Below are 24,610 nucleotides of genomic sequence, written 5' to 3'. Positions count from 1 at the left end.
ATCCAGCCTATGAGCCAATTTGTGGGAAAATAGCCATTCTGTACCCGATGATTTTTTTTGATGAGAGTGATGTTTTATTTTATCGTAGTTCAGTGGATTTTAAAATGTGTAACTCCTACATCGAGAGTCTCTTGCAAAAACAGCAAACTATTTTGCAGTATGGCTTGTAACTATGACAACAGATGTATGTGCTGAATACAGATCAGCAGTGGCATACATTAATTGGTAGGAGTGCTGTATGATTTGAAGAGTGGATTAAAAAAAATCTAATTGGAAATGGGTATTTCTGACAAGCACATTTTAACATGCTGGAACACAACATGAAGCCCACTTAAGTGATATTTTAGGTGAAGCATGTTTGCTGTAAAAAAAAAATCTGGATTGGCTATAAGAGGAAATCAAAATAGGAGAAGCTTCCTGGAGAGGTGACACTGTACATGAGTACATTACAAATATATAGGTCAAGAGTTTGTGCTGCTTATTCTTGCCTTCAATTAGTGAAAAAAAAGGTAAAGGTAGAACACCTCACTTTTTTCCCAATTTTAATTTCCTTACCTTTTCTCTTTTGATCTCCTAAAGGCATTAGACTAAGCTGGAGCATGATTCCAGTGGCACCAGCAGCCTTCCTGGTCTGGTAGGCTATTTGACTGTGATGAGAGGGGAACGATACCAACCAATCCTAATCCTTACATGATATCCATCCTTTGGCTCATTCCAGCTGAGGTCACGAAATAATGACCAGGAGTGGGAACATTAGCTGCCCCCTCCCCCCTCCCAGGAGGTCAGCAATATGACATTGACCTCATTTTAAATGGATATCATCTCCATTTTGGGGCGGGGGAGCCCAGAAGACCTTTGTGTAATGCAGTTTTGCTTTGTGATGAGAAACAATGTTAGAAAGTTGGGCCAATAACGTTCCAATGTTGATGATTATACTGTAATTTCTGCTTTGTTGATCCTGTCATTGCACAAACAGTTATAGCCTGATCAAATCCGAGGCAGTGAAGAAGCATGTTAATAAAGCATTGATTGAACATGTTTGGCTGCTAGGCCTAGAGAATTTACTCAAGGGACCTAATTTACTTTTCACTCGAGTACAAATCCAAGGACACAATCAAAAGTGAACAGCCAATAAATAGCAGCAGTTCACAGCATAAATTCTCTTAGAAGCTCTGATCCCTCTCTGTCAGAATGAGATTCTAGCCAAAGGCTTCTCTCAATTGGTGTAGGATGGGACACCGCAGTATGATTAGGATAGTCACGGTGAACCAAAAGGTTTTAACGGACTTTGGAGAAAGACGTCTATTTAGCATTCTTCTTAAGCTTTTACACCTGTTTGCTCTTTCCTGTTGCGTTGTATCACTAGCTATTCTCCATGGTGCACAGGGTGGGAGCAGCTTATTTTCTCAGGCGCCATAGGAATCTCTGTACCATATTCTTTCCATTTCAGATACATTGTGAGATCAAAAGACTTTCCAGCCTTGATCTGTGGATTTCTTTGCAATATTTCTTTTTTTACCCTTTGTGATGATATGTTTAAGTGGCAAGTTGGATGATTTACCTTCAGACCTCTGCCAATGCTTCTCAGGAGCTACCCACTTGGAGATGTTTGAGAGGAGTCCATTGATGAGCCTCCTAATTTTCAAAATAATATTTTTTACTATTCTGTTTATGTGTTATTCAAGTATGTTTTTATAAGCGTACAAAGTCCCTGTATTTTCTCTCTTGTTTTCTGGTCTCCCCATACTATGCAATAGTTGCAACCAAGAGTGGATAGATTACCTGTTCCGCTCTTGTCACAGAAGGTATAGAACAGTGGCCTAGGAACAATTCTCCCTCCCACAATGGCATGACTGAGGTCAGGAAGTCACCAGAGTGAGTGACTGTATGATGTGAGGGGAATTTAAATCTAAATCCTATCACTCTTTGGCATGGCATGTTGCAGTACCATTGAACTGTTCCGCCTTCCTGAAGCACATTTTGTTTTGTATAGATTTCTTTGGTGGTGCCATGTCTGTTTATAAAGTGCCAGCCTTAGCTAAGTGGCAGCACTTTTGCCTCTGAGACAGAAGGCTGAAGGTTCAAGTCCCACTCCAGAAACTTGAGCACATAACTTAGGCTGATTATGAGGGAGTGCTGTACTGTTGGAGGTGCAGTCTTTAAATTGAGAAGTTAAGTTGAGGCCCCATCTACCCTCTCACCTCATGGTACTATTTGAAGAAGAGCAGGGGAGTTCTCCGCTGTGTCTTGGCCTATACTTATCCCCCAACCAACATCACTAAAACAGATTAACTGTTCATTATCTGATTTATATTTGTGGAAAAATGCTGTGTGCTAATTGGCTGTCGTATTTTCCCACTTTACAACAGTGACTACACTTCAAAAATACTTCATTGGCTGTAAAGCGCTGTGGGATGTCCTGAGGTCGTGAAAGGCGCTATATAAATGCTCGTTCTTTCTTTCTTTTTCCTTTCTTTTTTTCTACAGATATAAAATCATGAAACAAGTTATGGTGTGAAATGCATAATGTGCTATCTGAGTTTTTTGATCATCCGTTCGCTAATCTTATGTCATTTTTTTCACAGGTAAGTAATTGCAACATTTCTGGGAATTGAGACAACAGCTGAATTGGTAAGACATTCACATAAATTTAAAATAGGTTAATCTTTCCAAAAATAAGTTACTATTTGTTCAGCCTGTATCAATGTGATTTTGGAAAAAGAAATTGAATTATTTATTTTTTAATTGTGTCTTTTGTTGCTGTTTTCTCATTTGGCTGATCAGCGCTTTCATTTTTTAATACGTGCATAATTTGCACCATCTAATGTAGCATATTTAATTTGCACAATAAAGGAGCTTACTTCAAAATTGTGATCAGAACTAATCACATTCAAGATCTTTTCTGGGTGCAAAATGACTGCTACTCACTGCAATTTAACTTAGAAAGGACTGGACTCTGAGGTAAAATTAAATTTTCTAAGCCTTAAATAAATTCCAAGGTAAGTGTTTATCAAATTAATTATCACAATGATTTTCACATTAATGAGACTGCAGAAATGTTTGATGAGCTTGTTGTAATTTGCCAAATGCTTAGACAATTTGCATCAAAATGTCTTCTGGCATCATGTAAATATTATGGTGTGTGACAATATGGCAAAATAATCCACGCCTATTTCATTTTTTTAATATTCGTTCATGGGATGTGGGCTTTGCTGGCGAGTCCAGTATTTATTGCCCATCCCTAATTGCCCTCGAGAAGGTGGTGGTGAGCCGCCTTCTTGAACCGCTGCAGTCCGTGTGGTGAAGGTTCTCCCACAGTGCTGTTAGGAAGGGAGTTCCAGGATTTTGACCCAGCGACGATGAAGGAACGGCGATATATTTCCAAGTCGGGATAGTGTGTGACTTGGAGGGGAACATGCAGGTGGTGTTGTTCCCATGTGCCTGCTGCTCTTGTCCTTCTAGGTGGTAGAGGTCGCGGGTTTGGGAGGTGCTGTTGAAGAAGCATTGGCGAGTTGCTGCAGTGCATCCTGTGGATGGTGCACACTGCAGCCACTGTGCGCCAGTGGTGAAGGGAGTGAATGTTTAGGGTGGTGGATGGGGTGCCAATCAAGCGGGCTGCTTTGTCCTGGATGGTGTCGAGCTTCTTGAGTGTTGTTGGAGCTGCACTTATCCAGGCAAGTGGAGAGTATTCCATCACACTCCTGACTTGTGCCTTGTAGATGGTGGAAAGGCTTTGGGGAGTCGGGGTGAGTCACTCGCCGCAGAATACCCAGCCTCTGGCCTGCTCATTGTTCTTCCTCTGTAGGTATATCCACAATCCATCTTTAAAGTGTTCAATAACAATTGTTTTTTTAAAAAGTGTCTTTGTCCATGATTAGCTTATTCCTGGGTGAGAGGACACGTTAAAGGCTTAGGAGAAGCTTCCAGAATAAGGCCCTAAAATATCTTATTTATTACATTCCTTTTGTTATTTCGATAGTTTTTGTGTATTGATTATCTTATGTTTCTGGCTAAATGTTACTCCAAAGCTCAAATACGCCAACCCACAAATGACTCTCTTGCATCCTTTTCATGTTGATGCCCGTATATCTACAATTCACAAACAAGTTACTGTACACAATCAGGAGCAGGCGACCTGGCGAATTTTTTTGTTTTCCAGGCTGGGGGCACCGAGCCCAATTATGGTGTACCTCGGACTTTCCTCACCTGTATGGCTAAGTTCCACACACTCTAGTGTGTACGTTGTTTTCATTTGGTGTAGGATACATTACCTTCTATGTTCTACCTTTTTCTCCTTTTCTGATCTTTCTACAGCATGCACTTCCTGTGCCTGACTTGTTTCCAGAACTCAATGTTAAAATTGTTGTGAGGCAGTCGCCTGGGGATGCACAGATGCAGTCTGCTGATAAGTCACACTCCAGTTTTTCTCTTCACCATTTAAGCAGGCACCTAAAGGATAATTTTTTGCACCTGGCGGGGAACTTTGCCTGCCAAGAGCACATATAAGAAATTATTCAAATGGTCAGAAAATTGAACGCTGCATACACTAAGTTTACAATATGCATTTTGACAGAGAGGCTCCCTGCTAGGGGCGCAACATCGGAAAGTTGCTCCTCTGGTCTATATTTAGTCAATTCACAGCATTATTGCATGAGATTGGCAATTCATCAAAATAATGGACTGAGCCTGCATCCCACCACTCCGTGTCACCGTGTGTTAATGCCATAAAATGCTGCCCATGTAAAATGGCACTAAAAGGAAATGCTGAGGTTGTTAATTTTTAATAAAAATTTGTACAATGCAGTGATATGACACCCCTATTCTAATCATGGGGTTCAGATGAGTGACACAAACTGCTTGTGCTTCACTTTTTCATGATTTACTGTGTCGTCATACCATACAATTAGATTACAGCTTCGTAAGTCATTCATAAGTCAAGATTAGATTGAGCTGAAATCGTATTTAAGTTCATTATTTTTCTCTTGGGAAAATAGTCATTTGTTTTAAGCAGATTTCAAATAAATATATTCAAATTGAATTTACAGATATATTTTATATAATCCTGGGGATACATATAATTAGAATTGTAAGAGCACTTGAGGGCACACATTTCTTTGTTTATATGAACAGTGCATAAACATGTAGGGCTAAAAATAATGGGCCATAATTTGCTATGGCAGGCATCTAACGGTATCTGGGGCCTGAATGAACAGAGCAAGCAACTGTGCATCTCCTTAACCAATCAAATTGAAGGATTTTGAAATAAACTTTTTTTTTTATCAGTGCAAGGACTGAGAAGGAAATGTAAATTAGAGTGGGTGAATTTAAACTTCACATTTTTTAAATCTCCAGCAACAATTAAAATCTGAAGGAATGAGACTCCACACTTGTAATAGCTAATTTTCAGCGCCAGCGAGGTTGACTGGCAGTAAGTAACAGTTATCACGTCTTTGGAAGGGTACTAAGAGTGAAATGGACAAGACATAACATTGTGGCGAGTTTAGTTCGTATCTACTGCTCAAATACAGCAACTTCTCGTTCAATGCATTTCAGTGATGAGGCAGGCAGTGAGATGCATTTTCACGAAGTTAATGACGGAGCAACGCATCTCAGACAGCAACTTTTGCATCTCCGTGTTTAACAGCGCATCTGCCCTTTGCCTGAAGTTGCTGTAGCATTTGCGCATAAATAACGACGAGCACCATTAGCCTCACTGTTACTTTGACAGCAAATTCTGGCCCATTATGATTGAGTTACATGTAGAGGAGATTATCAAGGTACAAATCGTACTTGGGAACAATGGATTTAATGAGCCGGATTATGAAATTATCAACTCTTTTGTTTTGTTGCCCATTGACAACTTAGGCAGCAACATCAAGTTTTTCTTTTTCGCTTCACTTCATCCTCAGTCACTGAGTTGGAGAAAAGTAAAAGCAATATAAATTGCTCTTGCACAGAACTGACCATGAACTTTATGTAATTTCCTACATGGTAGCAAACTCAAGCATGCCGCACGTTAAGTTTATTTTGAATAAAGGGAGTGCTTTATTCAACCCCTCTTATTTTTATTTTTGTTGCTTTCCTGAAATGTCCTTTCTTCTTTTTCCTATGCTCCAAATGTGGCATCTTTCATGCTCTTATCTTCATCTTAAAATCAGGGCACATCACGGCCATCTTTTACTCTAAATCATTCTTTCGCAGGTCTTCAAAACTGTGGCATTCCTTCACTCCATCAGTCTTTCTATTATTCTACAATTTGCAGGATTTTTAAATTGAATCTTGTCACCATTAACCAATACTTATTGCTTTGTCATCTTCTGTTGTTTTAACTATGTTGGTGTCCTGCACTTTGGGCATCAGCCCTTTATACGTTTTTGCTTTAAAAAATCCAAAGTGACCTTTCTTTAAATTGTCACTTTACGAATGATGATTGACTTAATTTTAAAAATATATATTTTTCTTTGAATTATTTCTCTTATTGTTGTGAAATTGATATGTTAGTGGAACTATGAAACAAAATTGTTTTGTGCCTGTATTAAATGTGCTGTGAAAGTTGTCAGGTTTTCTGTACCTTTTTAAGTAGGTAAATGTCATCTAGAATCTTAGCCAGTTAAGGAATTCATTTTTTGTCACAAGACTGACTGAATAATAATTCTCTTGTTCTTCTGAAAGTGAGCAGAGGACATTTTCAGTCTTTTAAAAACTCGTTAAACCAGAATGTCTTTAGAAGCTTTCAAATTACCAATAAATAAAACAATTTTAATCTTATTATAAATCTTTTTGTCACCTTTTGGTGCAATGATCATTGCAGGTGCAAAATGCAGGGCACCAATTGCTTAGTCTATACTGTCAAAAGGCAGAGTGAGCATCCTTCATTTCAATCGAAGTGTGTGTTTTGCTGTTACTTGGTAACCACATATTTCAACGTGATTCAGTTTTACTGTGTTTCAACGATCAATAGATTAGAATGAATGCCGCAGACATCAAGAGAAGGCATTGGGTCTTAAGGCAAATTTTATCCTTAACTTCGTGAAGTCATAGCTTCTACGTATAAAAACATCAAAATCTAGGAAAGCTGGCATTAGCCAAAAGGAGGTGATTGGGCCTCAAATGAAGACTCAAAGATTTTTACCCAGGGTTATAAAACTGCAAAATCCAAGAAAGTAATGATTTATATTAAAAAAAAGTTGCTACATTTAATAAATATTGTTAGAGTTTATTTTCTTGGTTTCTTTTCCCTTTTTATCCTCCCTTCTTCAAGTCCAGCATTGTAGCCTATGGCCAAAATGTACAGGAAATGGAACTACTCCCAGACTTCTTTTTATGTAAGTCAGTAACCAGCTGCTAGAAAGTGAGCAAGTACTCAACTGGCTGAATTAACAAATGATTTTATTCTCTTACCCTGTGGGAAACTGCTGACTGAGATTAGAAACTCAATCACATAAACCAATTTCTCAGACTCCTCTCTTTTCAGAAAGCACAATGATTGAACATCGTCATACACTAACACTGCTTACCTGATGTAATTCTGCAATTCTACAGTGTTTGATAAAAAGGGGAGATTTTAACTCCCTCCGCCTGGCGGTAGCAGAGTCAAAATGGATGTGGTAGACCTACAGCCCTGTTCCATCTCCATCACCATTTTCCCAGGACCTTCTGGGCTGCCAAGGTGTCCACCTGAGTCAGACAGGAGTCTCATTAGGCAAACTAGGGTCCTGGGACTTACATAGGAGCGGGTGGCATTATAAACTGCCTACTGGATAGAATGTGCACTCTGGACGCTTCGCACTGTAAAACCTGGAGGTTCAAAAGAAAAGGCCCTAATAGGTAAATGCTACAGTTATTTTTGTGGGATCTGGAGGAGCAGCAGTTCTGCTCCAGGCTCCACAAGAATAATGTGGTAATGGGGGCCGCTGCCGCCAAAGGCTTCACCTCTCTACCCCCCTCCCCCCACCATTGCAATCATAACCAACCCACACCCTCTGACCTAACTCGAGCATCAGATAGTTAAAATCTACCCCAGAGTATCAAGAACACACTTCAAATAACTGTTGTATACAGGCTAACTGATGATCTCGAGTGTGTGAGAAGAATATAAGCATCAAGGAGTTCAAGCAACATTTGTTCTCAGGTCATCAGCACCATTTGAGTTGCAAAATACATTATGTCCTTCAAACACATTCCAACTCGTATAATGCTTTTTATTATATACAAGCAGAGTTGATCGGGGTCAGTTTTATTCATTTTTGGCCATTTTCTTTTGCTACCAAATGGTATCATGGCAGATAGACACACAAAAGGCTTCTCTTCTTGACTCATGTGACATGAACTGTAGTGATTTTGAGTTTTATTTAACTGCATGTTACTGAAGGGCAGAAGACCACCTGTATGTTAGGAAAGAATATTGTAGTCCATCTGGATCAGAGAATTGCAAAAAAGAAAGAACTTGCATTTATATTGCACCTTTGACAACATCAGGATGTCCCAAAGTGCTTTGCAGCCAATGCAGTGTAGTCACTGTTGTAATGTAGGGAAATGTGGCAGCCAATTTGCACACAGCGAGGTGCCGCAAACAGCAATGAGATAAAAGTCCAAATAATCTGTTTATCTATGTTGGTTGAGGGATAAATATTGGCCAGGACACCAGGGTCAACTCGTGCCATGGGATCTTTTACATCCATCTCAGAGGGCAGATGGGGCCTCGGTTTAACGATTCATCCGATAGTCGGCACTCCCTTGTCTTAAGTGTCAGCCTAGATTATGTGCGCAAGTATCTGGAATGGGGCTTAGACCCACAACCTCTGACTCAGAGGTGAGAGTGCCACCACTGTGCCAAGTTCTGACACCCAAAAGCTAACAAAGAAACTTTTGCATTCATCAAATCACCAAATTTTTAAAGGCAAATTGTCAGCCTTTTGGGAACACCTTCAGCTTCTGAAAAAGCCAGGAGCCGGGGTAATGGTCTTTATGAAAGTTCAGGCTGCAGGAGATGCAATATTAATTTGCATTAAACATTCAGAACCAATAGCTTTTCCAAACATTAGTTCCTAAGGAGCAGAACAACTATAACTTGCATGATACAATAGTGTTCTGATAGTCTGTGAGCAAAATCAAAGTACGTAGATGAACTGCAGGCTATCTGTTACCTCAGTGATTATGATCTGTGTTCCTGTAGTGCAGTGAGTAGTCTAATTATTTGGCACACAAGTGTGTGTTAATGTTTAAAATTCAATTTCATTTAATTACGTAGGTCAGTTATTGCAGGATGTGAACTAAATTACACACATGTATGAATAAGCAATAACATTGCAGTTGAGAGTTGTTCCATGTCTAGCTGTAAAATAAAAATAAATATTTTTAACAAAGTTGAGTTCAATGCTAAATTATTTTTGCAGTTCTACCCTGTTGTCATAAAATATTTATAAGCAGAAACCATATAAATAATTTTTTGCATCTCATTTTCTGTCCAAACACATCATCTTAACCTTTTAAGGTTGTACTTGTTATGCTAATCACATAACATTCCTATTTATTCAGCAAAGCTTACAAAACAGTAACCTTTCTAAAAGAATTGATTATTGTGTGTTATTTCCCTTGTCGATGGTAATCCTCCCTCTTTTTTTAAAAGTTATTTCTTTCTCATCATGTTCTCATGACTACTGGAGAATCTCCAAGAAATCCCAGGATAGCAAAATGGGGCAAGACCTGATGCAATGGATATCTGCCCCTTTTTCCTCTTTACTGTATGTTGGGAATGCTGATTTCCCCAGGCTCAGTGAAGAGGAAAATCTACCCTAATATTTTGGAGCACCAACGTACACCTCTATGGAGTGGTGGATCAAGATATCTTCCTTCTATTCTGTTGCATTCTGGATCTGAGGTACAGTAATTGTAGAGAGGCATTGTGGAAGTCTGAGAGCTCTCCAGAGGAGAAAGAGTCATCTGTGGGCTGCACTTGTCCATTTCTTGACAGCTGGTCATTGACAGAAGCTTGGGAACAGATTGCAATGTCAGCTGAGGTCAGAGTGTGGCTTGGGTCACTATATGGGCTGGAGTGGAATAATTGCAATTGGGTTGTAAATCAAGAGATTCTCATTGTCAAAAAAAAATCATTTCAAATACTACAAAATGTTTGTACAGCTCTGAAAACATCTCAATCTTGACAATATATTTTCTAAATAACCCTCAAAGAGAAAAGAAAGAACTTGCATTTATATAGCGCCTTTCATGACTTTTCACAGGGAATTAAATACTTTTGAAGTGTAGTCACTGCTGTAATGTAGGGAAACGTGTCAGCCAGTTTCCACACTGCAAGGCCCCACAAACAGCAGTGAGACAAATGACCAATTAAACGGGTTTAGTAATGTCAGTTGAGGAATAAACATTGGCCAGGACACCAGGAGAACTCCCCAGTTCTTCATCAAATAGTACCATGGAATCTTTTACATTGACCTCCGAAGGCAGATAGGGCCTTGGTTTAATTTCTCATTTAAAATGCAGCACTCTAAGTGCAGCACTCCCTCAATACTGCACATGCAGGTCAGTCTAGATTATGTGCTAAAGTCTTTGCAGTGGCACTTGAACCCATCACCTTCTAACTCAGAGGTGAAAGTGCTACCGCTGAGCCATGGCTTTTGTTGCTGCTCATTGTTGATTTGTTGCTTCATAAATGCTTAATAGTTTTGATTCATACATTGCCTGCGTCCTGAAATGTGATTTGTTGCACTTTTATGACTATGGCACTGCACCCATACTAACGTAAAACCGGCACCTAAGGATCCAATATGGTGGGTGGCATGTGAGTGCTTATTCCTCGCCGGAAGTGTGCTGCCCTCCATACTGGTTCGGACTACTCAGTAGGTGCCATGGACACGTGCCTGAAGCTACCATAAGGCCCACTGCATCTGCAAATCGGAGTCCCAACGTCTGTTTCAGACTCCTTTGCCACATTGGACTGTGAATCACCAGAGCATGTGCCGTGAATGCTGTGGTCAGTTTCTCCAGATGCTCAGCAGCCAAACCAGCAGTCCTCAAAGGACAGTAAAAAAAAATTTTAGAAAATGTACATTAGTATCTAGCCACTATACAAAGAAGCCAGTGAAAAAAGTTTGTACAGGAGGTTTTTTTTACTTGTTGTGGAGCCAAGGAAGAATAGAAATGCCCCTCCCAGCTCCATATTAAATCTATGGGCTGTCGTTGACCACCGTTCATGCCCCCCCACCTTGCCCCATCAATTGCTGCCCATCCCACGACCGGTGAGCTGCCTCTGAGGCCATGGTGCCCACAGCTCGACGGTACTATCCTAATGAGGCTGGCCCACTTATTTGGCATGGTTCTACCGCTGGCCTCATTAGGCATCGTACAGCACGTATGCACCTGAATTGTACCCCGATTTGGGTGCAATCCAATTTCTAGACCCATGTCTATCGTTTGTGCCAGCTAACTTACTTGCCCAAGCTTCTAGTCTTACTAGTAGAAGTAGTGGACTAGAACCTTGGCTCCAATCTCATCATCTCCCACAGCCTCTCCTATCTGTCGGCCTACAGTTTTCAGCACCACCTGCTCATGTTTTTTTTTATTCGTTCATGGGATGTGGGCGTCGCTGGCGAGGCCAGCATTTATTGTCCATCCCTAATTGCCCTTGAGAAGGTGGTGGTGAGCCGCCTTCTTGAATCGCTGCAGTCCGTGTGGTGAAGGTTCTCCCACAGTGCTGTTAGGAAGGGAGTTCCAGGATTTCGACCCAGTGACGATGAAGGAACGGCGATATATTTCCAAGTCGGGATGGTGTGTGACTTGGAGGGGAACATGCAGGTGGTGTTGTTCCCATGTACCTGCTGCTCTTGTCCTTCTAGGTGGTAGAGGTCGCGGGTTTGGGAGGTGCTGTCGAAGAAGCCTTGGCGAGTTGCTGCAGTGCTTCCTGTGGATGGTACACACTGCAGCCACTGTGCGCTGGTGGTGAAAGGAGTGAATGTTTAGGGTGGTGGATGGGGTGCCAATCAAGCGGGCTGCTTTGTCCTGGATGGTGTCGAGCTTCTTGAGTGTTGTTGGAGCTGCACTCATCCAGGCAAGTGGAGAGTATTCCATCACACTCCTGACTTGTGCCTTGTAGATGGTGGAAAGGCTTTGGGGAGTCAGGAGGTGAGTCACTCGCTGCAGAATACCCAGCCTCTTGTAGCCACAGTATTTATATGGCTGGTCCAGTTAGGTTTCTGGTCAATGGTAACCCCCAGGATGTTGATGGTGGGATATTCGGCGATGGTAATGCCGTTGAATGTCATGTTGAGGTGGTTAGACTCTCTCTTGTTGGTATTTGTCAATGCCTGGCACTTGTCTGGTGCGAATGTTACTTGCCACTTATGAGCCCAAGCCTGGATGTTGTCCAGGTCTTGCAGCATGCGGGCTCAGACTGCTTCATTATTTGAGGGGTTGCGAATGGAACTGAACACTGTGCAATCATCAGTGAACATCCCCATTTCTGATCTTATGATGGAGGGAAGGTCATTGATGAAGCAGCTGAAGATGGTTGGGCCTACGACACTGCCCTGAGGAACTCCTGCAGCAATGACCTGGAGCTGAGATGATTGGCCTTCAACAACCACTACTATCTTCCTTTGTGCAAGGTATGACTCCAGCCACTGGAGAGTTTTCCCCCTGATTCCCATTGACTTCAATTTTACACGGGCTCCTTGGTGCCACACTCGGTCAAATGCTGCCTTGATGTCAAGGGCAGTCACTCTCGCCTCACTTCTGGAATTCAGCTCTTTTGTCCATGTTTGGACCAAGGCTGTAATGAGGTCTGGAGCTGAGTGGTCCTGACGGAACCCAAACTGAGCATCGGTGAGCAGGTTATTGGTGAGTAAGTGCCACTTGATAGCATTGTCAACGACATCTTCCATCACTTTGCTGATGAGGTGGTAATTGGTCGGATGTAAACCGCAACCGGAGGATTTTCAGTGATAGTGCTCCTTCCCTGGTTGTATTTCTTTATATATTATCAGTGTGGGAAATTGCTGCTCAATATCAACCAAGCAAATGTTTGGTGATTTTTAAGTTTCTTCACTCATCCACAGCCCAAAATGCAAGCTGGTCTTCTAATATATTTTGTGATGTGTGTATTTTATTTCATTAAAAAGCCCAATGGAACTGATGGCAGCAACAATGCTAGAAATTTGTGCAAAGAAATCCTGCATTGCTAATTGTCAATAACAAACAGCAGAAAAAAATTGAATGCAACAGCAGTTTGGCAAGTCATAAAAGCAGCAAAAAAACAACTTTCCAAATAACAGTTGGCGCCAGCTTTAAGAATGAATGTTCTGTGGCGAACAGCATGTAAACAGCTTCTATTTTAAATGAGCGAGCAGCTCACAAAGAGTTGACAGGCAAGGAAACACAGGGAATACATTGTGGAACCCATTTATATTACTTTGCATTGCTTTGCGAGCTATATAGACGCCCACACACACTTTTAGCACAGCCTCTAGTTGAGAGGTTGTTCCCTGAGTATGACATTGGGTACTGTGAAAAATTGAGTCATTCAGTTGAATTCCTGACTGTTGGCAAGGGTCCGCCCATGGCGTGCTGCTAACCCATTTTTGATGCATGCATCAAGTATCCTGGGACTTGGCCTGCTCAAGTAGGTCTCTTTTAGCTCGTATTCACTGGAAACTTTTTTTTGCATTTTCTGTTCAATTTTGCTATATTTTGCTCAAAACAATGGTTGTTTTTGCAAGAAACTCTGCCATTTTTTTCACTTTGGAGGTTTTTGTTGCCAAGTATTCTCAGTTATTGTGGACATTTAAATGGTACTGTACAAACTGCTGAGCATGGGTGTTCCTTGTTGGGTTCTGAAAGTGCTGGATACTTCAGATAAGGAAAAGAAATTCATAAGAGTCACCAAATGTAGTTGCAATGACACTTGAAGTGTTTACCAGTGATCCACAATTATCAATGCTTCCACATGTACCTGGCTATGTCAGAAGAGACCGAACTCCGCCTCTTCCGCTTCACAAGACAGGTTGTCCCGCATTTGTACCATCTACTGTGGCGTAACGTCTAGACAGCATTTGGAACAGGGACAGCGTTTCTCATAGAATTGGAGATTATCACAGCATGAAGTTTATGGGGTGCTACTTGTCCAAGCCGCCCTGGGGGCATATGCCACATCAGGCAGTCTGCAGTTCGCACATTGTGTCCATTACGGTGTTTGCAAGAGACAACAGCTTCATCACTTTCCCTGTGAAAAGGCGGCATCAGCTGGACAGGACACAGAGCTTTCACCAAGTGGTCGACTTCCCTCGAGTGCAAGGTATCTCAAATGGCAGCCATGGGGACATCAAGGTTACTCATACATCACTTTTGTGGCCTATATTTAAAGAAAGGGTTTGCATTTAATATATGATTTCTGGCCTCAGAAGTATCAGTATGCACATCAATGCTGGTTGTCCAGGAGCAGCCAGAATGCCATCAGCAAATAGCACTGAACAGTGGATGTATTTTTAGAAGTAGAATAAATACGGAGGGGGTGTACAACAATGAGGAGCACACTTACCACTACCTTCTTCCTGATATCAGCAAACTTCATCCTCACTTGCAGCCAGATATAAGGGACTGTCCACTCACCAGCCAAGTATGCTACAGATTAAGCTCACTGAACAAGCATTTTCTGCATCTGTAACCTATTTAAATTAGCAAGAAGAGCTCCTATTAGAAAATTAGGCCAGGCTAGTCCTAAATGCAGGTTCAAGTGAGCTTGCACGTTGGGCCAGCTCAATTCTCATTTTGGAAATATGGGACTTTTGTGATTTCCTTGCCGGGTAACCAAACCCCAGGCTCCAGCATGGCAGGTAGGATAACTCACCACTATACCAACAAGGCAAACCTGAAGAATGATGCATATGTGCTACATCATGACACAGTGCATTATTCTGTATTAAAATAATTTGAATAGGATACTTGCTATTCGTGTTCTGTGTTCCAATAAATCTTTAAAAAATTTCCAGTATTGATTATACCACCTAAGTATATTTATCTGGAATTTCTGTGAGGGTTCTCCCAATCTCCTGCTGTAACTTTGTGGAAACCCTGGAGAAATGGTAGAAACAGCTGTTTGCACCATTTCTGCAGGGTTTTCACTGGTCACAGCAGGAGATTGGGAAAATCCCTGTGGAAATTTGACTCCATTGGCTATATAAAAAGAAATGAAGGCAATGGTCAACAAGTCAGTTGGCATTTGGAAAAAAAAGATAGGTTGACATAGGGGATTCTTCTCAGAACTTAAGCACCGTCCTTATTCAGAAAATGTTGTTTGTTTGCCAAACAAGTGACATAATGATTTGAGTTGTATTGTTCTGTCAACAGTGGAAATATCACTTTTGAATACCACATCTAAAACCTTAACACATATTTGTTTTTCAAATGCTAACAGTGCAGACTGGGGGCTCAAACCTGGAGTCTTCTAGTCTGTGTGGCTCAATACTGCTCTAGATGGTGCCTTTACACTCTGAACCATCAGGGTGTTGTGTTGTATCTAAATGTACAACTGCACTGAAATAGAAAAGGGTGAGGGCGGACAAGTGCTTCTTGTTTTGACGGTTTGCATAGTGAAAAGTGGGCATGGAAGATAATAAGGTAATTGTGTTTGATTTTGCTTCTGTCACTACTCTGAGGTGGTAGTGTCTGTAGGCTACTTAGAATGAACACATTTCATTGTTAATGTGACTGAGACCAGAAACGTTTATGAAATGTGAGAAAGTATACAGGCAACTTGCTTGCGAGCCTTTGGCAAAGCTCTTTTTCTGATAGATGCTATGAGATGTGCAAGAGAGGCATGGGGTGATTTCAATTGGTAATCTCTCTTTGTGGGGAGCTACCTTCTGATTGTAAAAATAAAGAAAGACTTGCATTTATATAGCGCCTTTCATGACCTCAGGGTGTCCCAAAGTGCTTTACAGCTAATGAAGTACTTTTAAAGAGTAGTCACTGTTGTAATGTAGGAATGCAGCCAATTTGCACACAGCAAGGTCCCACAAACAGCAATGTGATAATGACCAGATAATCTGTTTTTTAGTGATGTTTGTTAAAGAATAAATATTGGCCAGGACACCATGGAGAACTTTCCTGTAATCTCTCTTGACCGTATGGCCGCGATGAGGTAGTTATAGAGAAATATCCTTTCATCTTTTGTTGCTAGTTGCCAGAGTAGTTTTGAGTTTTAAAAAAAGTGCTCGAGTGTTTGCAAAGGTTTTCCTTTATAGAAGCGAGTTTCCCTGTCACCCAAATGCGGAGAAAGAAAGAGGATGATAGCAGAAAATCTGAGTGAAAGAATTATGAGTAGTAAAGGATGTATTTTAGCACCTGTGTGCAGACATACCTTGGTCACCCTTCCACACTTTTGTGTGCCTGTTCTTAAGGTGGTTAAGGTTGCACTGACAATCTGCACCATCCTCTCCTGAGGCTTCCTGCCCTTAGTGGCCAGCTGTCTGCCTCTTCCGGCACTGATTTCAGCCAACAACATTTCTAGAGCTACATGTGACGTTTTCTTTCTGCTGCTCAGAAAATGATGTTGCCCTTTAACTGGTTTCAGCCTTTTAAACATGGCATCAGAAATATATTCCTTCCCTCTCAGTAGCAGTAAAGCTATCAGAAGTGGTATCCAAAGGCACCATGCATAGCAAATGAAGACCCTGGGAGGAATTTGTATCAGGATAGCAGTGGAATCAAATTGGCAGGAAGTATTCCAAATCTGCCACTACTGTGTCAATGTGAGTCCATCAGCGAGATCACCCAGGGTGGCATGTCGATGTGTGAGAAAGTGACAGAGCTGTTATAGCAACATATGAACATAAGAACAGGAGTAGGCCATTCAGCCCTCGACCCTGCTCTGCCATTCAGCTAAACCAGGACTGATCCGTACCATAGCTCCATTTACCCAGATTTGCTCCACATCGCTCGATGCCCTTATCCAACAAAAATCTAGCGATCTCACTCTTGAAAATTTCAATTGACCCACAACCTTTTCGGGAGTACTACCCCCTACCCTTTGTGTGAAAAAGTGCTTCCTGATTTTTCTCCTAAATGGCCTAGCATCTTATGTTAAGATTATGCCCTTTCCTTCTGGATTCCCCCTCCAGAGGAATTGGTTTCTCTGTAAGTACCCTATCAAATCCCTATATCAGTTTAAAGACCTCGATTAGATCACTTCTCAACCTTCTAAACTCAAGGGAATACAATCCAAGTTTATGCAACCTGGCCTCATAATTTAACTCTTTAAGCAATACAATTATTTAATAATGCTCTTCATCCAAAGCCATGCCCTGGATCACCCAAGTCAACCTTTGTCTGCTTTTGGATTTGACAAAAAATGGCAACCATTTCAGTTACAATTGTCTGTAAAAACACTGCTGACTCACATAACATGTGGAATGGATACATTGAAACAAGTAGCACAAGTTCCAGAGCAGGGTGAGGCATGGTGGGTGTTACTAATTTCTGAATCTGTCTTTTTAATTCTCCCACAGTCTCTTTTCCTATTGCTCTTTGCCTCTCTATATTCTACATTGAATGCTCATCTGCACTGTGCCTGCCCCAAAGATAGGGTTGTCAACTCTTGTTGGAGGCATTCCTAGAGGTTTGATCACGTGACATTCTGACCACGTGACATCTGCAAATGTTATTGCATTTACCTTATAAAGGTTGGATGCCCTGTAGTTGAGTATCTTGGTTTGTGGTTTCGCAGCAGCTGTTGTGCAAGAAATTCTGAGAACCAGGAGACCACCAATGAACAGGCGAAGAAGAGAAACAGTGGGTGGGGAAGAGGAAAAACTAAAGGTTGGGGGAGCGATTCTCAGAGGGGAAACCAGAGGTGGGAGGAACTTTGATTTCACGTTCTGATAGTAACTCACTGAAATTGCAGTGCTAACTAATAGTAGTACTGGTAACACTCAGACTCCGCTCATAACCATAACTGGTAGTAATAGGTACAATGCCCCAATGTGCTCACTGCAAGTACAACTCCCTAGTGGGAGGACTGGATCATAAAATCAGCCTTATCATTCCAACTGCTGATAACACCTCAATTTGCCCTCTATCAGCATCAATCTTTACAACCTCAACTATCTATTCACAAATTACTTTAAAATTCAATGCACAAAATGTTCACCAAAAAAGTTCAAAGCTCCTGTGATAACCTATCGTGTAAATGCATTGCCAGGTGAGATAGACCAAGAAAGTCCCAGGTTCTATCCCATGTCTCTCCTAAGTTAGGTGATCTTATTGAGGCAGTAGTAGAGTTACTATTGGTCACAGTGTTCTTGAGTAAGAGAGGGTAATATCATGCAGGGTATCTGTGCTTGGTGGTTATTCAGTGATTATTGCCTAGAAAGTGCGTATTGTGCATGTTGGGTGAGGACCGGAATTTGTGTGCTTGTGATAACCTCCTTGACAATACAGTCTCTAATGAAGCAAGATGTTCACTTGCGTGAGGTACCTATTGGCACCCATGGAACTGCCTCATCATGAACCAGTACCTTCAGGAAAGATGAGGAGAATAGGAGAAAAAATTGGGAAGAAAATGTTAATGATGGAATAGATTTTGAATTTTGGGCAGTCGACTGGCGGAGCATGCTGGTCATCTGCGCAGTGCGGCGCAAAATGGCCATCGTGATTTTGAGGCTCTGGCCTCGTTTGATTTTGCCAGGCAAGCTGCAGGGTGCCAAATGGGTGTTGCAATGCAGCTTGCCAGATTGAAGCCTGAAAATGGAGCCGGAGCCACCACCAGCAAGGTAAGTTGCAAGGGCAGGAGGGGGAAGGATCGCGATCATGTGGGCAGCAGCGACCCAGATTATTTTTGTGGGCCCCGGAATTGCACTCCTGCTTCCCCAGGGCCCACAAAAGTAATTCAGGGCTTACCTTTAGAAGTCCTCTTCTCTTCCATCACCTATGGAATTAATCAAAGCCTACACTGACTGCGCATGCTCTGACTAGTTCCTATCTAAAATGACAATCGGGGTTCTAATTATATCATAGGACCCCAATTTCCAAAAAGGGGCCTATCGCCTGAAACAGATGGGTGCTTTGGACACCCAGTGGTAGGTGCCTTTTAAAATAGAGCTGGCTGCATTGCCAGTGCTAATGGGGCGTTATGGCTACCGACACCATTTTACAGTCGTTACCGCCCCATTAATACTAGGCGACGGCAGTCAAAATTGACCCCAATGTCTATAATTTCTGCTTAACTATAGATTTTGTATTCGATCAGGCAATTTTGGCACATGTAACCTCAATGGTAATTCGATTATTCACTGCAATACATCAGTCCATTGTGCAAGTTACAGAGGGATCCTGTGGTCACTGCACATAAACCAATATTATCCCCTGGGCACGGTTAACATAATTAATCATTAATGGTAATTTTGTCTGTTACAATACAGCAAGACTTCTGGTTCTACAAGAAATGCAAATGTCAGCAAGGCAGATGGTTCACTGAGGCATTTTGACTACTGTAATAAATTTAAAATAAATTTGCATGAATATATTCACCAAGTAGGTCTCAATGAGAAAATACTCATACAGCACATGGCTGCCAAGATGGAAAGTGTTAGGAGCAAACACAATGATATTTGGGGTGAGCTTTGCGACTTTTAATATTTTAGCTTATCAAATACAGAAGGCATTTTTTATTTTATCATTTTCTGTGGCTTGTATATCATGTCAATAATGATATGAGAATTTTTTAGTCTGTATTAGATTATTAACCTGAATATTTTTATTACCAGTAACAACACAGGAGGTGTTAAAAGCCTAGGTTCAGAAAATGACCAGTACTTTTGAAAACACGTGGGGCTAGATTTTCAGGATTGCACTTCTATCTGCAATAGTGATCCCACCAATTTTTTCTCATTTCACCTCCTTGTATAATTGTGGTCTTTCTCCCAGTGCTACATATAAACCCTTTATTGAGAGTTCACCACTGCGTGGGAGTGAAATCTGGTGCTGTTGCAACTGCCACTTTAAAAAGCTTTGAGCAGAAAAACATGTGACACTGGTGCATTGGGTTACAGAACTTCCACGTTCACAGGCTCAGTGGTGGAGAATCGACTGAGTGAAATTAGGATGAGAAATCATATTTTCAGTATGAAAGGAAGGGAGTCGATGAAGAGCATGATCCAGGTCCAGAGAACAAAGTTGTCATTGCATAGTTCCACCTTTTCAACCCTCAAACAACAACTCACCAGGTCAGCCAAGGAAAGGGAAGTTACAGACAGGTTTTCCTGAAACGTGGTTGAAAGCACGTTTACCATCATCACCCACCTTGCCCTCCTTGTGGTTCCTCACTGTGTCCAACTTTCCTGAAATGACCTCAAGGAAGCACAAGACCCTTCACACCCTCTTCCTCACCCTGCAACTGATCCTTCACTCACAGTCTAGCGTGTAGAAAAGACATGAAAGCTTCGCTGATTTATTAGCTGCATTTGCACCCCCATTAAGGAATCCTCACTCATCAGGGTTGCATTCTTATGAAGTGCATTCACACTCTATTCCCCGCCCCCCCTCCCGCCCCTTTTGAAGGAGAAGATTGCATACAATGCCCAGCAGAAAAAATTTCACCGGGAAGGTCCCCCGAGCCTTTGACCTTCACCCTTTGAGGAGGAACCTTAGGCAAATAGGAGTGACCAAGAAGTAGAAGGGCCGTGCTAGATGCAGGGTGGTTAGCAAAGTCAACACATCATATCTCAACAGTTCCTGCCACTCAAGTGCAATCTCTGCGCAAAATATTTTCAAGATGTTACCTTACAACTTGTTCTGAAAGTGCATTAGCCGTTATGGTGGCTCAGCCACCCATTACAACCTATAATCCTTTAATTCCTTCCTAGGGATCCCCAGCAACACTCTGAGAAGCAGCAGCTGCAGAAGTCAGGGCCATCAGCTGTAGACCAACTGAGTCATACTTTATCCATCCCATCATTGCTTTTTAGCTTTTAAATATCAGCTCAGAGACGCTGACTTGAGAAGGATTATTTAGTCATAGTGAGAGCAGATTAGATGGTAAAACACGAGCAGCAAAAGGAGCATGGGGTTGCAGATGAGGAATCAGCTGTTACTGTCCCAAGAGAAAGGAGATGCCAACCCTTAGCTGAGGAGCCACGGGAACTAGATCTCACTGGTCCAGCATTTAAAATAAGGATGCTTACAGAGCATGAACAACAACTTGCATTTATATAGCACCTTTAACATAGTAAAACATTCCAAGGCGTTTCACTGGATCATTATCAGACAAAATTTGACATCAAGCCACGTTTAAAATTCTCATCCATGTGTTTAAATCACTACATAGCCTCACCCTTCCCTATTTCTGTAACCTCCTCCAACCATACCCCCCTCCCTGAGCTCTCAGTTTCTCTGACTCTGGTTTTTTGTGCTTCCCCTCTTCCCTTCGCCCCACCAGTAACGGTTGTGCTTTCATCTGCCTTGGCCCCACATTCTGGAATTCCCTCCTAAAATGTAACCACCATTCCACCTCCCTCTTCTCCTTTAAGACCCTCCTATAAAACCCACCTCTTTGACCAAATTTTTATACACCCCTCCTAATATCTCCTTTAACTTCTTTTCCTTACACCTCTATGAAGTGCCTTGGGACATTTTATTTCTATTTTAAAGCCGCCATATAAATGTAAGTTGTTATGATTATTGTTCACATAGTTAGGAACAGGAGTAGGCCATTCAGCCCCTCGAGCCTGTTCCACCATTCAATTAGATCATGGCTGATCTGTATCTTAACTCTATTTACCGGCCTTGGTTCCATATCCCTTAATTTAATTTGCTTAATAAAAGTCTATCAATCTCAGTTTTGAAATTTTCGATTGATCTAACCTCAACAGCTTTTTGGGGGAAGAGTGTTCCAGATTTCCACTACCCTTTGTGTGAAGAAGTGCTTCCTGACATCACCCCTGAATGGCCTAGCTCTAATTTTAAGGTTGTGCCCCTTTGTTCTGGACTCTCCCACCAGAGGAAGTAGTTTCTCTGTATCTACCCTATCAACTCCTTTAATCGTCTTAAACGCCTCAATTAGATCACTTCTTAATCATCTATACTTGAGGGAATACAAGACTAATCTATGCAACCTGTCCTCATTATTTAACCCTTTTAGCCCCGTTATGATTCTGGTGAATCTGCGCTACATTCCCCTCCAGGCCAATATATCCTTCCTGAGGTGCGGTGCCCGGAACTGAACGCAATACTCCAGATGTGGTCTAACCAGAGCTTTGTACAACTGTAACATAACTTAATGATTTCTGTACATGGATCCCTAAATCTACCTGCTCCTGCACAGTTCTTAGCTTCTCACCATTTAAAAAATACTCTGATCTATCATTCTTCGGTCCAAAGTGGATGACTTCGCACTTCCCTGCGTCGAACTCCATCTGCTACAATTTTGCCCACTCACTTAATCTATCAATATTCCTTTGCAACTTTATCAAGTGGGACCCTAATAGCATGACTTAGGATGCAGTGGGCAGGGATTTATTTTAACTGAAGTTGTCCCTAATGAGTTGTTCGCGTATATAGCAACTGGTAAAGGTTCCTCCTCTTGATTGTGGTCTTCCTTGAGCAGGACCTTATCGGCCTGCTGTGCCTGCTGCCAGGGCTAAACTTCCCTGTCTTCCTCTAGGTCTGTAAATCACAGACATTTTATGATGGCAAAATTGCGGCGCATGCGGCAGGCTACGCTGACATTAGTAATAGAAGTATAAAAGGGTTATTTTTCATTATTTTACTCTGTTTAAATGAATTTTAGTTGAGGCAGCATCTACCATCCATAGAAATAAAGTAATCATATCGCAACCACTCGATGAACCGATGATTAATACTTTCAACTTCTCTGTTCCAATTAGAAAGTAAATATTTATGTTCCATTTCAGATGGAAGCATCTGAGAGGGAATTTAGACATTATTATTTTAGTAAAATCATCATCACATTAGAGATTCTTGTTTTACAGAGGGTATTTGCAATCGGATTCCCTCCTGGGTTTTCGTTACAATATGTGAATATGAAACAAAACCATAACTCTTTTGAGAGGTGCTCATTTGAAATGTCACACTTGAGAGGTGCTTGAAATGAACGGAAGAAAAGTCTGATTACCAATGGTGAGTTAGATTTTAACTCCCTCTGCACGGCAGAAACATGACAGTAGCAACTTACTGCCCCTTTCCCACTCCGTTGCCATATTTCCCAGGGTGTTCTGCTGGGCGACTGTGGTACCTGTCTGAAACAGGCAGGAGCCACATTATTTTATACAAATCATGGTCCTATAGGACCTCGCAGCCATTTTAACTGCCGCCGCGGATGCTTCGCTCAATAAAATCTGGTGGAATAGCAGGAAAGGACCTTCCAGGAAAATGCTACAATTATTTTTGTGGGGCCAGGAGGTGCATGAGTGCTCCTCTAGGCTCCACAAGAAAAACATGGGCTGCTGCCACCCTGAACCACCACCACCCTACCCCACTCCATGATCGCACCCCCTCCCATACTTCCCGAACTTTTCCCCATCTGGGTCGGCCTCTGGGCTGCCCAATATTGCACCTGCCCGGCGCCGGGAGCTGCATCAGGACCTTGTTTAGAACCTGCAGCCTGTCGGTCGGCTGTCCGATAGTTAAAATCTACCCCAGTGAGACAGAGGAAACTCACCTTATGAGAATTCTGTAGAAAATTTGAGTAATGAACTCTGAGAATTTGGGAAATACTGGAGCAAATGGTTATAAGATCAAAGAAGATAGGTTGAATGTGAGTGGAAGTCCTTGGGAATGTCACAGAATGAACCCAATGCCTATGAATGGGAATATAGTTAGAATGAACCTGATCATCTGAGAGTATGAATAGTGATATAGTATAAATGAGCTTGATGATCCGAGAATATGAATGAGGATATAGTTAGGTTGCTACATGTTTGCATACTGAGAGGAAGATGAATGTGAAAAGTAATCAGTTTTATGTTAAAATCGGTAAGTGGGTCATAACCTGCTATTTCAAAATTCACTGAAAACCCCTATGTCAACTGCTCTGAATTGCATTTTGACATTTTAAAATGTTCACATTTACCTGGAAAACATATTACATCTGTAGCTGGCCCTGTGATACGGGTTTCTAAGTGTTAGCCAGTGTTACCTAATGTTTCATGAAAGCCTATCTCTAACAACTACTGAAGTGCTTATCCAACCCCTAGACTGAGACACTTTCCAACTCCCCTGAGGTAGTTCTTCTAGTTCTACCACCAAGCTACTTTTTCAAATTCCATGAGGTACTTTTACAGCCCTCCCTTTTCCTGCCGAGGTACTTTTCATATAAAGCACTTTATCTCCTCTCCCCTCTCTCCAGGGACTTTTTCTACCTCCCACCTCATCCTCCCCTCGTGCAATCCTCTCCCCTTGTCCCCTTATCCCCTTCCTTTTCTCTCCTACACCCCCTCTCTCCTCTCCTCCCTTTCCCCATTCCTCTCCTTATGGCAGGTATGCATCAGAAGCACTGATAAATTTCAGCCTCCCTTTCCCTCTTGCTGATTCTTGCTTTTTGACCCAAAGCCCTGGTTAGGCCACATCTGGAGTACTGTGTACAGTT

General features: G+C 41.8%; 1 protein-coding gene and 1 long non-coding RNA gene across 2 annotated transcripts in view; both read left to right on the top strand.

Annotated features, from left to right (window-relative positions):
- The window catches only part of pde4ba (phosphodiesterase 4B, cAMP-specific a), a 557,078-nt gene that overhangs the window by 282,333 nt on the left and 250,135 nt on the right, over nucleotides 1-24,610 (top strand). The gene's annotated exons all lie outside the window — the stretch shown is intronic.
- Nucleotides 14,270-24,610, top strand: part of LOC137325019 (uncharacterized) — a 49,874-nt gene continuing 39,533 nt past the window's right edge. The window contains exon 1 of the long non-coding RNA XR_010963777.1: nucleotides 14,270-14,305. This is a non-coding gene — a long non-coding RNA (uncharacterized lncRNA). The remainder of the gene's footprint in view (nucleotides 14,306-24,610) is intronic.

Source organism: Heptranchias perlo, chromosome 9 (assembly GCF_035084215.1).
Source record: "Heptranchias perlo isolate sHepPer1 chromosome 9, sHepPer1.hap1, whole genome shotgun sequence".
NCBI lineage: Eukaryota > Metazoa > Chordata > Chondrichthyes > Hexanchiformes > Hexanchidae > Heptranchias > Heptranchias perlo.
The sequence above is the reverse complement of the archived record's forward strand: the minus strand, read 5'-3'. Positions and strand labels throughout refer to the sequence as shown.